Here is a 13925-nt window from a genome sequence, read left to right as displayed (position 1 = left end):
TCTTCCAATGCGTTGGTTAGCAATCAGCAGAAATCAGTATCTCAAAAATGTGAGGCAAATGCAAACACATTTGAAAATAGCATGGTAGATTTTTCATCAATTCTTGCAATGGCTGAGGTGGTTCCTACATGTTGAAAACTCCAATTAACCCTTACCACACATGTACTCTTACACACATGTCTGTACTCTTCATGCAGTTGTGGGAGTCTCCATGCAGATCTCTCTTGCAGCTGACAATACACAGTCTCCAGAAACACACTCTTTGCACACACACAGCAGCTTCTGCTACACTCCCATGTGTAATAGTCAGCTCAGTGTGGTGTTTCAGATAGCAGTGTGTAACGCAAACAGATTCAAAATCACCAAGGCTCATTTCCTTTGCTCTAGTCTAATCAGTCACCCTCTAACACATGGTCATGGTCTCAAGGAGCTGTTAGGACATGTGCTCTTTTCTGCCTGTCTAAACTAGAAGGAACATGTGTCAGGCTGTTACAGTAATGATCACTTGCTCTACCCCAGTAGTAAATGTGCTTTCAAATTGCCAAAGGAAATATCGCTTTCTGCCTAGAATCAGACCATGAGTCTGTGTGCACACAGGAATTGTTGTCAGAGATTTAATTCATGTTTCTTCTAGTTTGTAAGAGTTTGACTCGTAGGAAAGGATCAGCTCATGTGATAGGATTTGAAAAGTTTTTTTTTTTAAAATGTAATGAATTTAAATGACATAAAGGTATTTATTTTTAGTTTTTTGCAGGTATTGGTGAGCAACAGTGATGCCTATAAAGTCAAGAAAAAGAATAGAACAGAAACAACAACTATATTTGAAGACGAATGATAAAATAAAAATAGGAGGCGAAGCACGTGTTGGAAAACAGAAAAAGTCTTCTGGTAAGCAAACTAAAGAATTTTTAAAAAATATCTTTAAAAAAAAAAATGATCGAAAGATACATTCAAACAGTGTTTCAAGTACAAAACAACAGAGTCGACAGCAAAAAGAAAATGCTAATATAGACTCAGAAGTTAGGAAGAGTGACTTAACACGGAAAATAGATTTTAAAAACATTCATCGAAAAATGTTTCAGAGAAGAGTGATGTTAAATTTGCTGAAGGATGTGAAAAAATATAAGAAAAAAACAAAATTTTATAAGAAAAAGAAATTTATTGAAAGTATTGTTATGAAGGCTTAAGAAATAAATAATAAACTATTCATTTAAATTTTGAACAGGATGCGTAGAATCAGATTAGATAAATTAGTGAATGCAATGAAGTCACAAAGCAAAAGGAAAAGAGAAGTAAAAAAAAAAAAGTTTTGTAAAGTGTTCTTAGGAGAATGGAAACATAGTTCAAGTACTGAACCATTTTTTAATGAAGAGAGTTATCTTCAAAGTAATAGTTTGTTGCATGCAGTTGACACCAATTGTAGAGCTTATGAAGTTAAGGATAGTTGTGTAAGGGAAAAGGAGAAAATGGTTCCAAGAAATGAGGAACAAGTGATGGCTGATGAGGTTATGGGAAGACGTCCTAAAGCCCCAGTGTACACTTGGAATTGTAGTAGTATTTGTACTGTGCGTCAGGAGTCTATTGATAAATTACGTGACTTTCTAAGAGAATATAGTAAAAAGAGTGTTAAACAGAAAATTAAGGTGCTTCAAAGACTAGATCCATGCAGAGTGAGAGAGAATACTGGTTTGCAAGGACATTCTCTGGCTTGTCTATCTAGGAAAGTGTGTCAAAGTGTTTTTCACCATTTTAGGATGCTGGCTGTTCATCATACTGAAATGAGAAAGTTTGTGAGAACATTGTATCTTGCTAAAAGTCCAGCACTAAAGTTAAATGAGTTGAATAATGCTCTGTTCCGTGGATCTGTATCAGATGTAGTGAAGGTTACTGATGAAATTCAGTTTTGTTACTTTGGTCCAGAACAAGAAAGTGCAGAAAATGACACAGTTATTGATGAAAATGTGGAAGAGATTGTAGAACTCACTGTTAGTAAAAATTTTGATGATGAAATGACAAAATTTGCTATCATCTCTAATGAAAGACCAAATATTACTTGTATATTTTGCCGGAGAAGCCATTACAAAAATCAAACAAGGAATGTTGATCTGTATAAAAAAAGTGAAAATGAAGATAATTATAAGTGGAAAGATTTTGCAACATATATATTTCTGGAAAATTGTTTTGATTTGGGTGAAGATCAGCGTATTTGTAAATACTGTTATAACAAGTTAGAAGAAAATAGAATGCTAGCTAGAGCTGTACATAATAATTTAGAATTGGTTGATATTCCTCCAGAACTTTCTGATTTAAATACGTATGAGTCTATACTCATTCAATGTGTCCATCCGTTTCAGACCATAGTGCGTATGGAGCCAAAAACTGGTAAATTACCTCCTTCGGATTTACAAAGAGGTTTAAAAGGAAGAGTTGTCTATTTGCCATTAGATTTGAAAAAAAATATGGAAACAATTGATGCAGATACTTTGGAAACTGAACCATTAGTTATTCTGGTTAATGGTGTACCTACAAAGAATAAGAAAATTTGGCAGGAGCTGGTGGATGTACGAAAAGTACAAAGAGCAAATTTGTATTTGAAAAAAAATAATAAATGGTATGAAGCCATTTATATGGATGAAGATGAAGAAAAAATACTAGAAGACACAGGAATACCAACTGGGCAACTTGAAAAAGTGGATAAGTCAAAAGAAGAAGAAATTTATGAACATTTCAGCATACATCCTCTACATTCTAAAGAAGTTATGGGAAACGCTATTGATCTGTTTCAGATGAAGAAAGCACAAGGAACTCCTGTGAGTGTATGGGAGGAGAGCTTGGAAGCTCGTTGTTTTCCCCAGCTGTTTCCTACAGGAGAAGGAGGACGATATGATGAACATCCAGTACAGATGCCTGCTTCTGAGTATCGGACTACAAGACTATATGCAGAAGATCCGAGATTTCGTCAAAGTATTCCTTATTTGTTCCATCTTTTATTTGAAAGTGACTTGTCAGCACTATCTTATGCAGTAAATCACATTTTGAAAACTGGAGTACATCTACGTAATGTGACTGCAAAGGATTTTATGAACAAAGTGCAACAGCGAGATGATCATTTGGAATCTCAATTGATCAATTTGATCGCTTGTCAGCGTGGGACGAATGAATATTGGTACCGACACCATGGAGAATTGAAATGTATGTTACGGAATTTAGGAACTCCTACATGGTTCCTTACCCTAAGCTGTGCTGAGTACGCTTGGGATGATCTTCTGGATTTTCTTCGAGAGGCAAATTCAAATATTGAAAACATCCAATACAAGACAGAAGGAGAATTGTGCTCATTGGATCCAGTTAATGTTTGTAGATATTTCAATCATAGATTTGAGGCTATGATGTCCTTCATCTGCAATAAAAAAAATCCACCTCTTGGAGAAGTTGTGGATTTCTTTTGGAGAAAAGAGTACCAAGCCAGAGGTGCTCCTCATATTCATATGCTGTTGTGGATCAAGGATGCTCCAAAATTTGGAACAGATTCTGATGATGCAGTTTTAAGTTTCATCGAAGGATATGCAACATGTGCTATACCTAAAAGCACAGAAGAGAAAATTTAAAAGAGCAAGTTTTACGTTTCCAAAGTCATCGGTGTGGAAAATACTGTCGACGAAAGTATAAGAGTAAAGATAAATTCTACACAAAATGTCGATTTGGATTTCCACGACCTGTTCTTTCAAAAGGAAGAGTAAACAGTTTTATGTCAGCTGTGCGACATACTATTACAAGAAAATCGCCTAAGAATACCTACAACCTAAGAAGAAAAGAAAAGTCAAAATATATAAATGACTACAACCCAGTCATTTTATCCATGTTTAATGCTAACATGGATATACAGTATGTGGCTGACAATTCTATTGCTGTTGCTCGCTATGTCACATCTTACATCACTAAATCTGAGAAAACGGAATTGAAGGAAATGTGGGAAGAGATTTCTCACGAGAAGACTGTCAGTAAAAAGCTATACAGTTTCAGTTTAAAGATGTTATCGCATCGAGAAATTGGATCCTATGAATGCTCAGATAGGTTATCATCTGCAAGTCTGTACTCAAAATCCAGAAGAATAATTTGGCAAGTTTAGGCCTTGCAGGAATGCAAAATCGGGTACTGAAATCTATTCGAGAAATTGAATATTTAGCAGAGTTCGAACCAGAAAGTACAGACATTTTAAGAACAAACATGTTGGACACATATTATTCACAAAAAAGTCATCACCATGAGAACATGTGTCTCTATGAAGTGCTGCAGAACTTTATTTTTAAACGGAATGTCACAGAAGATATCAACAATGGAAAATATAAAGTCATTGGGGAGGAAGGATGTTTGGTGAAGCAAACAAAAGGAAGTTTGATAAATCACCGGAAGCTGAGTTGCGACACTCCTGATAAAAAGGAATTTTACTACTTGGCACTTTTGCAGCTGTTTAAACCATGGCGTTCAGAGGAGGAACTACTTGGAGAATTTCAGAGCTATGAAGATTCCTTCAATGCTAGCAAAGATACCATAGAATGCAGTACTTTCACAACTTATGTTCAAATGTTAAATGAAGAAATTGAACAAGAAGCAACAATTGCAGCTGATGTAGCTAGAGACAGTTCTCAAGACAGTCAAAGTTCTGGGACATTCAGTCAAGATCCTCTAGGACAACCGATCATCGAAAATGAAGCAGCAATAGCTATGAACGAAGTGGAAACAGCTATGAATCAAGCTCAGGAAGATTTAGTAGACTTAACATATTTGGAGGAGCAACTGAATGAAGAACAAAAACAAATTTATGAAGAAAATGAAAGTACTGATTATTGATGAGGTAAGCATGGTATCAAACTTAATGCTTGCCTTTGTGCATTTAAGAATGCAGCAAATTCTGAAGACAGACTTTGACGTCCTATTTGGTGGAAAACACGTCATAGTTTTTGGAGATCTTTTGTAACTTACTCCAGTTATAGGACAACCGGTATTCCATACACTTACACATGAAGACACAAAAAAGTCATTAGGAAGTATAGGCAATGTAAATATTTGGACATATTTTGAGTATAAGGAACTCATTACCAATATGAGGCAAGCAAATGATGAGGACTATGCAAGTATTCTGAAAGATATAAGAATTGGACTACTCACAGAACATGGCAGAAAAGCATTACAGAGTCGATTGCTGAGTAATTTGTTTCCAACAGAACAAATAGTTCCAGAGAAAATATACAGGGAAATTGCAGAAAACAATACTGTAATCTGCTTAATGCCAACACTACATGAATGTTCTGTATTCAATCAAGAACTTTTGAAATTGGAAAATGAAGAGATTATAAAACTGGAAGCTGTGGATAAAATAGAACATGAACGAATATCTGTTATATTGACAGGCAAATTGGGTACTAAATTGGATTCTCTGGAGAAAAACATTTAAAAAACAGCAGGTTTGGAAAAGAATCTTTATGTGTGTATGAACTGTAGAGTAATTTTAAGACGGAATTTGGATGTAGAGAAAGGTTTAGTGAATGGAGCTATGGGAAGAGTTGTGGGTTTTATTAATTACCAGAAAAAAGTTGGAATTGAATGTTTAAAAATAAAATTTGATCAGATACAAGAGGTTAAAGACATTTGTCGTTGTTCAGTTCGTTTCTTGCTTGTGAAAGACTTATATATGCGTAGGAAGCAGTTTCCATTTTCTCCAGCATATGCTGTAACTATTCACAAGTCTCAAGGATTAACTGTAGATAGTGCTTTTGTAAACATTGGATCTAGTGTGTTTAAAGAAGGTATGGCATATGTTGCTTTGTCACGTGTGAAAAAATTATCTGGTTTATTCATGATAGACTTTGATGACTCAAAAGTAAGTGCTGATGCAAACTGTGTAAAGGAGTATAATAGATTAAGAAGAACCTATGCTCCTCATTTAGGTCAGTATCCTGTGTTTGAAAAACGTGTTGTTTGTCGGAAAAGGAGATTTGAGGATATCTGTAATGAGGATGTACAGAAGAGAAAACAAAAAGATAGTGATGTGACTGCAAGCCAAAAGAAAAAGGACAGTGTGGAAGAGGTTGTTGGTTGTCATTTTGAAAATAGCTCTGGTGTCAACTGCTACGCAAATGTAGTGCTGAATGTTGTATTTTATCTTGAATTTTTGCAAGAGCAGATAACACTAAATCATGAAAAAAGATTCTGTTCTTTGCTGAGTCTCCTCTATGAGGAGCTGAGTAATGATAAAACTAAAATAGAAAGTGCTTCTGATGTTAGAAATCTTTTAGATGTATGTTCTGGACGTACACAGTTTACACAAAATGTCCAGCAAGATGCACAGGAATTCTTGATGTATATCCTGATGGTACTGGAAGATGAAGGGGTAGAAGTAGAAAATGTATTTGGTGTCTCTTATAAATGGGAACATTGTTGTGATAACTGTATGAACACAAGCAGTAGTAATGTTGATTCTGAAAGGTTCATATATTTACCATTACCAGAGAGTAAAACAGTGACTTTTAGTAAATTAGTTAAAGATGCTAATCACAACATGGAATGTTCTCAATGTAAATCAGACATGTTGTCAACGTTATTTTTAAAGAAATATGGACAGTATGTAATTTTAATGATGCAACGTTGTAGAGCTGATGGTTCAAAATTGGACACTTTAATAAAGAAGTTTACAGGACAACAATTATCAATATCTCGAAAAACTTTTGTTGCAGTTGCAATAATTTTTCATGATGGACCTTCTATAACTTCTGGTCATTACACAGTTTATCTTAAATGTGAAAAAGGATGGACACTGTGTAATGATTCTCAATTGATTTTCAAGCAACGTTTGCCTTATGAGTTACCCAATTGTTACCTAATTTTTCTGAAACCCAAATTTTAAATACTAACATCATCATTGGAAGAAAGCATTATTAAAATTTAAAAGGATTTAAATTGGATATTTCGCTCAAAAGAGATTTTAAACTTATCATTTGGCCGTAAGGAAAGGTAAAACAAACAATTGTGGACTTCTTTGACAGATATTATTTTGGAAAATGTTCTTTTGCAACAAGGTTTACAGATGTTATTTTTTGGAAATTGTTATTCTTCTTAAAAGGTATTTTTAAGATTTCTATTAAAGTATGTTTTAGTGAGGATACATTTGGGGCTTTTTTAAACAATCTTTCAGATTGTTTTTTTTTTGCCCGCTGTTAAATGATGAATACAATTGATTTCACTATTTTCAGTGAAAATCAAAACATTCTGAAAACAGCAAAAAAAGGGCAAAAAATTGCTTTGCTAAATATGAAAAAACATGTACTGTTTAATAAAGTGTATTGTTGAATATTAATATTTTTTTTCTTTTTTCCAGAACTAGAAAGAAAATTTAGACGATGTTATTCAGTTATCTTTGCAATTGAATAAAAACATTTAATTCTAAATTATTTATTTTGATGGTCAGGTAAGTTTAACATATCTGTATGTGTCACTGGTTTCGTTTCATGCTTCCTTTTCTTCACCTCTCCTTACTCTACTTTTCTCATTTCTCTTCTCACTCTCTCTTCCTGCTTTACTACTATTTTGTAACTTCCTCACTCCTTCTATACTACTCCCCTACCTTTACTACCTCCATCACTAATTTTTCATCCATGTTTCTTTTTCTGTATCCATATGTCTTAGTCTTTTTAACTGCCTTACTCCTTGTCAGTTGTTTGCTCTCTGTGTCTGTATCTGTCACTCTTGGTTTGTCTGTTTTACCCTTAATTTCCTTAACATCTCTGGGGCACATTTACAAGCCACCTGCGCCACCACTACGTTAATTTTCTTGACGAACTAGTGGCGCAGGGTGCTCCTCCATAGGAGAGGATAAGCCTCTCTGTGTGTCTTTTCCTCTCCTTGTAAATACAGCCAATTCAAATGCAGCACTAAAATGAGCTATTATGTTTTTTGGGTACCTATACATAAATACTGATGCAGAGTTTAAAGTTTAATAGGAAGACTGTCTTCCGTTCATCTGTGAAATGTACACCATCTCTTTTTTAATTACTTTGCCACTCCCCTCTCTTTCTCAGGGAGTTCCTGAAGGTTTACTAAAGGTGAAAAAAAATCATTTTTTTTTTTTTTTAAAACCCATTGGGTGCGCGCTGGGTGCGCGCACTCTAAAAAAAAAAAATGAAATAGATTCTAAAAAACAAGTTGTGGTGTTTTGATTTTAGGTGGCTCTAAAAAGAGCCCTTGAGTTAATGTAGGGACAGAGGAAGAGAAAAACGAAAAAAAAAATAAGAAAATTATGGCCTCTCGCAAGGATGTTCCTCAAATTTTCTTTGAATGAGATCAATACTGCTCTCACCCAAAGTAATAAGACGACCACAATCCATGCAGTGTGTACTCATCCTCAAAAAACAAGGACGAATATCCAGAGGTGTGGTAGAAGGTGAAGGCACCACTGCAGAAGAAGTGCTTGCCTGAGCTGCCGAAGATGTGCTCGGCTGAGCTGCTGCAGATGTCGTCGACTGAGCAGGTGGAGGGTTTGCTCCAGAAGCTCGACGAAAAGTCACTGGATGCATTGCCTCAACGTGCCTCATCATAGTATGAATACTAAAAGAATACTTCTTGTTAGGATTCCCACGTGACAAGACGCGCTGACACAGTTTGCAGGTGACCTTTGGTGCATTCACCTTCTTTTGTCCCTCTGGAAAAGTGAAAAACTGCCATATAAAGGAGTCTTTCTGCTTCCTCTGCCTCTGTCTCTCAAGAGTGTCCTGTTCACTCTCAGAAGATGGCTGCTGCTCTGCCATTGTATCTCAACACACATATTAGCTCCTTCTCCTAGGGAATCAGAACTAACAATGAGGGGGGTGGGTGTGATTTTGGAAGAATCTGGAACTAAAAGTACTTTGAACCAATGAAAAGTGATGTTTCTTCATCACATGACTTGCCATGAGGGGATTGGGTGTTGTATTGAAACAATATGAAACTGAAAGTAATGAAAACCAATTCGAAGTGTTGTTTTATTCATCACATACCCCGAGGTGCGCGCACCGAGCAAGCTCCCTGCGCGCACGGTACAATTACGCATGCGCGAACGCGTATGCGCGCATGCGCTTACGTACTATGCGCGTACGTAACGCGCATACGCAGCACGCGCGTATGCGTAAACGTTAGCGCGCGCACTCTGCGCGTATACGGAAGTGTACCGCGTGGAGTACGTACGACGCACGGAAGCATGCATACGTACGCATGCGTACTAGGTGCGCGCTCCGAGCGCGCAGTAAAACGTATGTATGCGTACGTAAATAAGTGTGAGAAGATGTGCTACTCTATCACAAGGATGATGTCATCAGTGATGTCATCAGTGATGTCATTTGAGATGTCATCAGTGATGTCATCAGTGATGTCACTGACCATGTCATGAGTGATGTAATATGTGACGTCATCAGCAGTGGATTGCGGGCGCGCGAGTTATAGTTAGCTGAACTAACTATAATGGGGGAATTTCATTGGTTTTTTACGAGTAAAATGTCCAGCTAACTATAACGTGTGTGAAACCTCTGGTTTTTTCAGTGAATTTGCAAGGTTTTTTAAATGCTAATTCCTAACTATAACGTGTGTGAAACCTATGGTTTTTTCAGTGAATATATATATATATATAGTAAAAACAATATATATATGCTTTAAAATATAATCTATACTAATAAGAAATAATGCTGAATAACAACAAAAATATGCCTCATAGAGCACATAAACGGTGTTTGACAAGAAGTCAAATAACCTGTATGTGACAATTAGAATGCTCCCTAAATCCTGATAAATGACCCTTAATTATTCCAACATGTATAATTGGTCAATTGTACAATTCTAGATGCAAAAGATAGCAGTATGGAGCAAGTCAAAACACATGCAAAATATAAAAAAACAACCCCAGTCTAATCCCGTGCACTATACAATTTGATCAAAGTAAAAATAATAAATCATACCTAAAGAAATTCTGAACTAGTAGTGTAGTGTTGCTGCAAAATTACATATATTTCATATATGTTTACAGGGCTATCAACATAGTTATACTTGAAATGTAGACAGTAGACAATGAACATAGATTAATGTGATCGCATCTTTGACATTAATCCTATACACTGAATACTGTGAAATTCATTCTACATCAGTGGTGAGTAATCTAGCATACAAATTAGTTAGGACTGACCCAAACAACCTTAGTTTATCAAATAGACTGGGAATCCAAAGATAGTACCTGCTGAGTTTTCAATTGTGTAAAGTAGTAGGAATAGGAAATATTTTTATCTTTAAACTGACACCAAAAACAACAAAAATCCAACATAGGAAACCGTAGATATGAATTTTTGAAGAATTAGCACTATCTAGCACATTGAAACCTACATTGCCTATTGAGACATCTAGTCATGCTGGACTGGGACAAAGTCAAAGTTTCAGGCTGACTGTGAGGGAGCCCTGCGCGGCTACCACTCTCAGGAGGCCCCGGTCAAAGTTTTTCCCTTCTGACTCAAAAACTTTTCCAGTGCTTTTTCTGCCAAAGTCACTCAAGGTTCAGTCCAGGTTCAGTGAGGGTCCGCCATCTTCACTTTTGAAGAGCTCCTGGGCTAACTTTGGAAGCCGGACCTCAAGAGCTTTTCAGTGGGATGAACTAGGGATCCAGGCCGACTTGTGGTTGAAGGTGGGCGGCTTGATGCTTGCGGTGGAGCTGGTAAAGTCTTTTACCTTTGGGCTTAGAAACTTTCCTGAAGCTTTTTCTGCTGGGGTCTGCTGGGGTCCCTTGATGCTCTTCAGAAAGCCGGGTTCGGTGAGGGTTCACCGGCTTGACTTTCGACAAGCTCCCTGTCAAACTCTGAAAGTCGGACCTCCGTAGCTTCTCAGCAGGACGAACCAGCAGGGCAGGCTGGCTTGCTCTAAGAGTCGCTGGCTTGGCTCTTTAGGTGGAGTCGGTCCACTTAGGGGGCCAGATTTACAACCATTTTGCGAGTGCAAAATCGGTCACAAATCGATTGTACACGATGTACGACAGGCACTCGCAAAACTTGATCTGACTGAATACCGACTCGCAATAACAGCGTCCGGTTATTGTGTTTCCAAAATACTGAATCGCTAATTGCAAGTCGCTAATCACAATGTACAGACCAGTCGCAAATAGTGAATATGCACAAAATAGCTTGTTTGCACATGCAATTTACCATGAATCAAAAACATATGGTAACCAGGCCCAAACTATAAAAACAGCACCAGAATTTATCAGAAATCTTTCCACAATAACTGCCCTGTACGTGATAGCGAGGAGGATGCAGATACTGGCTGCTCAGCACAGGAGGCAGAGATAAGAGAGGATATTCAGATTCAGGCTAACCTTGTTTGAGAAGACAGAGGAAGATATATCTGAGCAGTACCGTCTGAGTAGCACTGTCATCCTAGATCTAATAGACACCTTGAAACCACAACTGGAAAGCAGAACCAAGCTCAGCAATGCAATCCCCACCTATGTTCAGGTGTTGCGCTCCTTCCAGCTATTGGCCACTGGTAGTTACCAAGATGTAATTGCAATGGCTGGAGGGGTGTCACAGAGTGTGCTTTTGCGTTTCTCCCACAATTTCTTAGATGCCATGCTCCACCACATACACCAACACATCTACCTGCCCAGGGATGGTGTGGAGGTAGAACATACCAAACTGCAATTCTACAGAATAGCATGGTTTCCACAGGTCATAGGGTGCATAGATGACACCCATGTGCTCATATGTCCCCCACCTGTCCATCTCTATCCGCATAACTTAAAAAGATTACAACTGTAATGTGGTTACGCCACCACAAAATAAACCAAAAAGTTGGGCCACTGAATGACATGTTAGTGGTAACAAGTCATTTCCTGCCTCTACGTCCAGCATGGAGGGAGCTGGCAGGTGGAATTACAGCCTGGCGGCTGCTGCTTCTCCGTATCATTGGTGTGTCCACAACAGACATACTACTGCGGCAGGAGACCTCGCTATCTGCTCCCTCTGTACCTCCTCCACTGGCAAACATGTTAGTTTGCATTGCCTCCACTGCTGCTGTGATCTGTTGGAGCCCTCATGCCCTATCACCAGTGTGGTGGCCCATCGCTACCTGAAAACCCAGGGTGTGCCTGGTGTGTTGGGTGGTTGCCTGCGCCAGCCTACTGATTGCCCTGGTCATAACATCCATTCTGTGTGCCTGGCTGCGCTCCATTTGTCCTTGCTGCTTTCTCTCCTCTGACACCTATTCACACAGCTCCCCAATGGCCCCTGTAAGGCCATCATATTTTTGATCAATGTGGCCTGCATCTCAACCATCTGTTGGGTGATATTAGTGAATCCCTAGCTCAGCTTGAAGTTCATCAGCCTAATTTGTTTCTGTTGCAGGCGCTGAATCCTCAGCATTGCCTATTCCAGGCCGCCAAACACCACCTGATTGGCTTCTCTAGCATGGGGCGGGGGTCCAGCCTAGCTTGCAGCTGCCTTACTGACTGCTGTGTTGGACGCAGCAGTCGTACCCTGGTGACGGGAGTGTATACTGATGATGCTGGCTGCTGTGATGCTGGGATTTCACTAGCAGGAGCCTATATAGAGCTGGATGCAGCAGTATTCTGGGCATCTGAACAGCTTGGCCCACTTTACGGTCCCTCATTCTGCCCCTTCCTCCACCTGGCCCTGATCTAGGATTTCTTCTGCATCATCCGTACTTCCCTCTCCTCCAATGTCAAATAGGTAAATAATAAAAAAATATGTGAGTCAATATCTTAGTGGTGTTACTATGTTTTTCAGCTGAAATCAGTCCGTAACTACACTGTTTATGTCACTGAGTATGTTTCCCATAATGCACCACCTGTGAGTTTGGGTTCATGTGGGTGGGCTATTTGGGTGTGGGTGTGTTGCATGCTTGTGGAGAGCAGACTTTGGGCTTAACTGCAAATATGTTACACATTTAACACTTACCAGGGTTTGATGGTGGCAGAGGGACCCAAATCCAACCCCTGGAACTCTCTCCAGAGTACTCTCCACCATAGCCTCTGCTGTTGATGAGACCGATGCATTGGATGGCTCTCCTCCTGTCCATTGGACTTCACAAAGCCGTGCCACACCCAGAGCATTTATGTGCTGCTGCATCTCAGACTATATTTTTCTTTTGTCCTACTCCGGGACAGTGTGAGATGCCCTCCCAAACAACTTCTCATGATTGTTGCAAGCATTCCTCAATTATAATGTCCAGTTCCATGATGGGAATTTTTTTGTTTTTGTGGGAGACTGCAGTGTTGATCTGTGCTGCTGCACGTTACCCTGTGCTTATAATTTTGATCAGGAATCTCCAGAGACACCACTTCCTGTTTTGTGGTTGTTCTACTCTCCCAGGAAGTGTTTCTACCTATTTTATAAACCCTGGTCGCTATTTGCATGCACTAAATAGGCTTTACAGCTGCACACACTATTTGCAAATGCAAAACACAATTTTCACCCGCAGACGCTTTTTGCGAGTGCTTGCAGACCTGCAAATAGCCTCAATGTTAAATTGCAATGAGAGTCATTAGCGACTCATAATCTTATTTTTTTTAAACATATTTTATTGGATTATCTAGGTACATAAGGAGCCAGTGCTCGCAATAAACATTTGAAACATTGGAGACAGCCAAAGTACCTGCATTAGTGAAAACACTGGAACTCATTCTTAACCTGCAGGCAATACAACATAAACATAACACAGAGCATTTTAAACCCCACAAAATTAAGTTAATTACGGCAGGTTGACCACCAGAGCATTTGTATATTTTCTGAGCTGTTGAGGGACTTGCATCTCATAAGGGAGGCATTCTATACAGAGTCTGTGTTTGGCCGAGGCGGTAACTCTATTCCTCGATAGATCACCCATCTGGACCATATTTTTCTGTG

General features: G+C 38.6%; 1 protein-coding gene across 3 annotated transcripts in view; it reads left to right on the top strand.

Moving 5' to 3' along the window:
• The window catches only part of PLCZ1 (phospholipase C zeta 1), a 1132435-nt gene that overhangs the window by 473482 nt on the left and 645028 nt on the right, over positions 1 to 13925 (top strand). The gene's annotated exons all lie outside the window — the stretch shown is intronic.

Source organism: Triturus cristatus, chromosome 4_1 (assembly GCF_964204655.1).
Source record: "Triturus cristatus chromosome 4_1, aTriCri1.1, whole genome shotgun sequence".
Taxonomy (NCBI): Eukaryota; Metazoa; Chordata; class Amphibia; order Caudata; family Salamandridae; genus Triturus; species Triturus cristatus.
The sequence above is the reverse complement of the archived record's forward strand: the minus strand, read 5'-3'. Positions and strand labels throughout refer to the sequence as shown.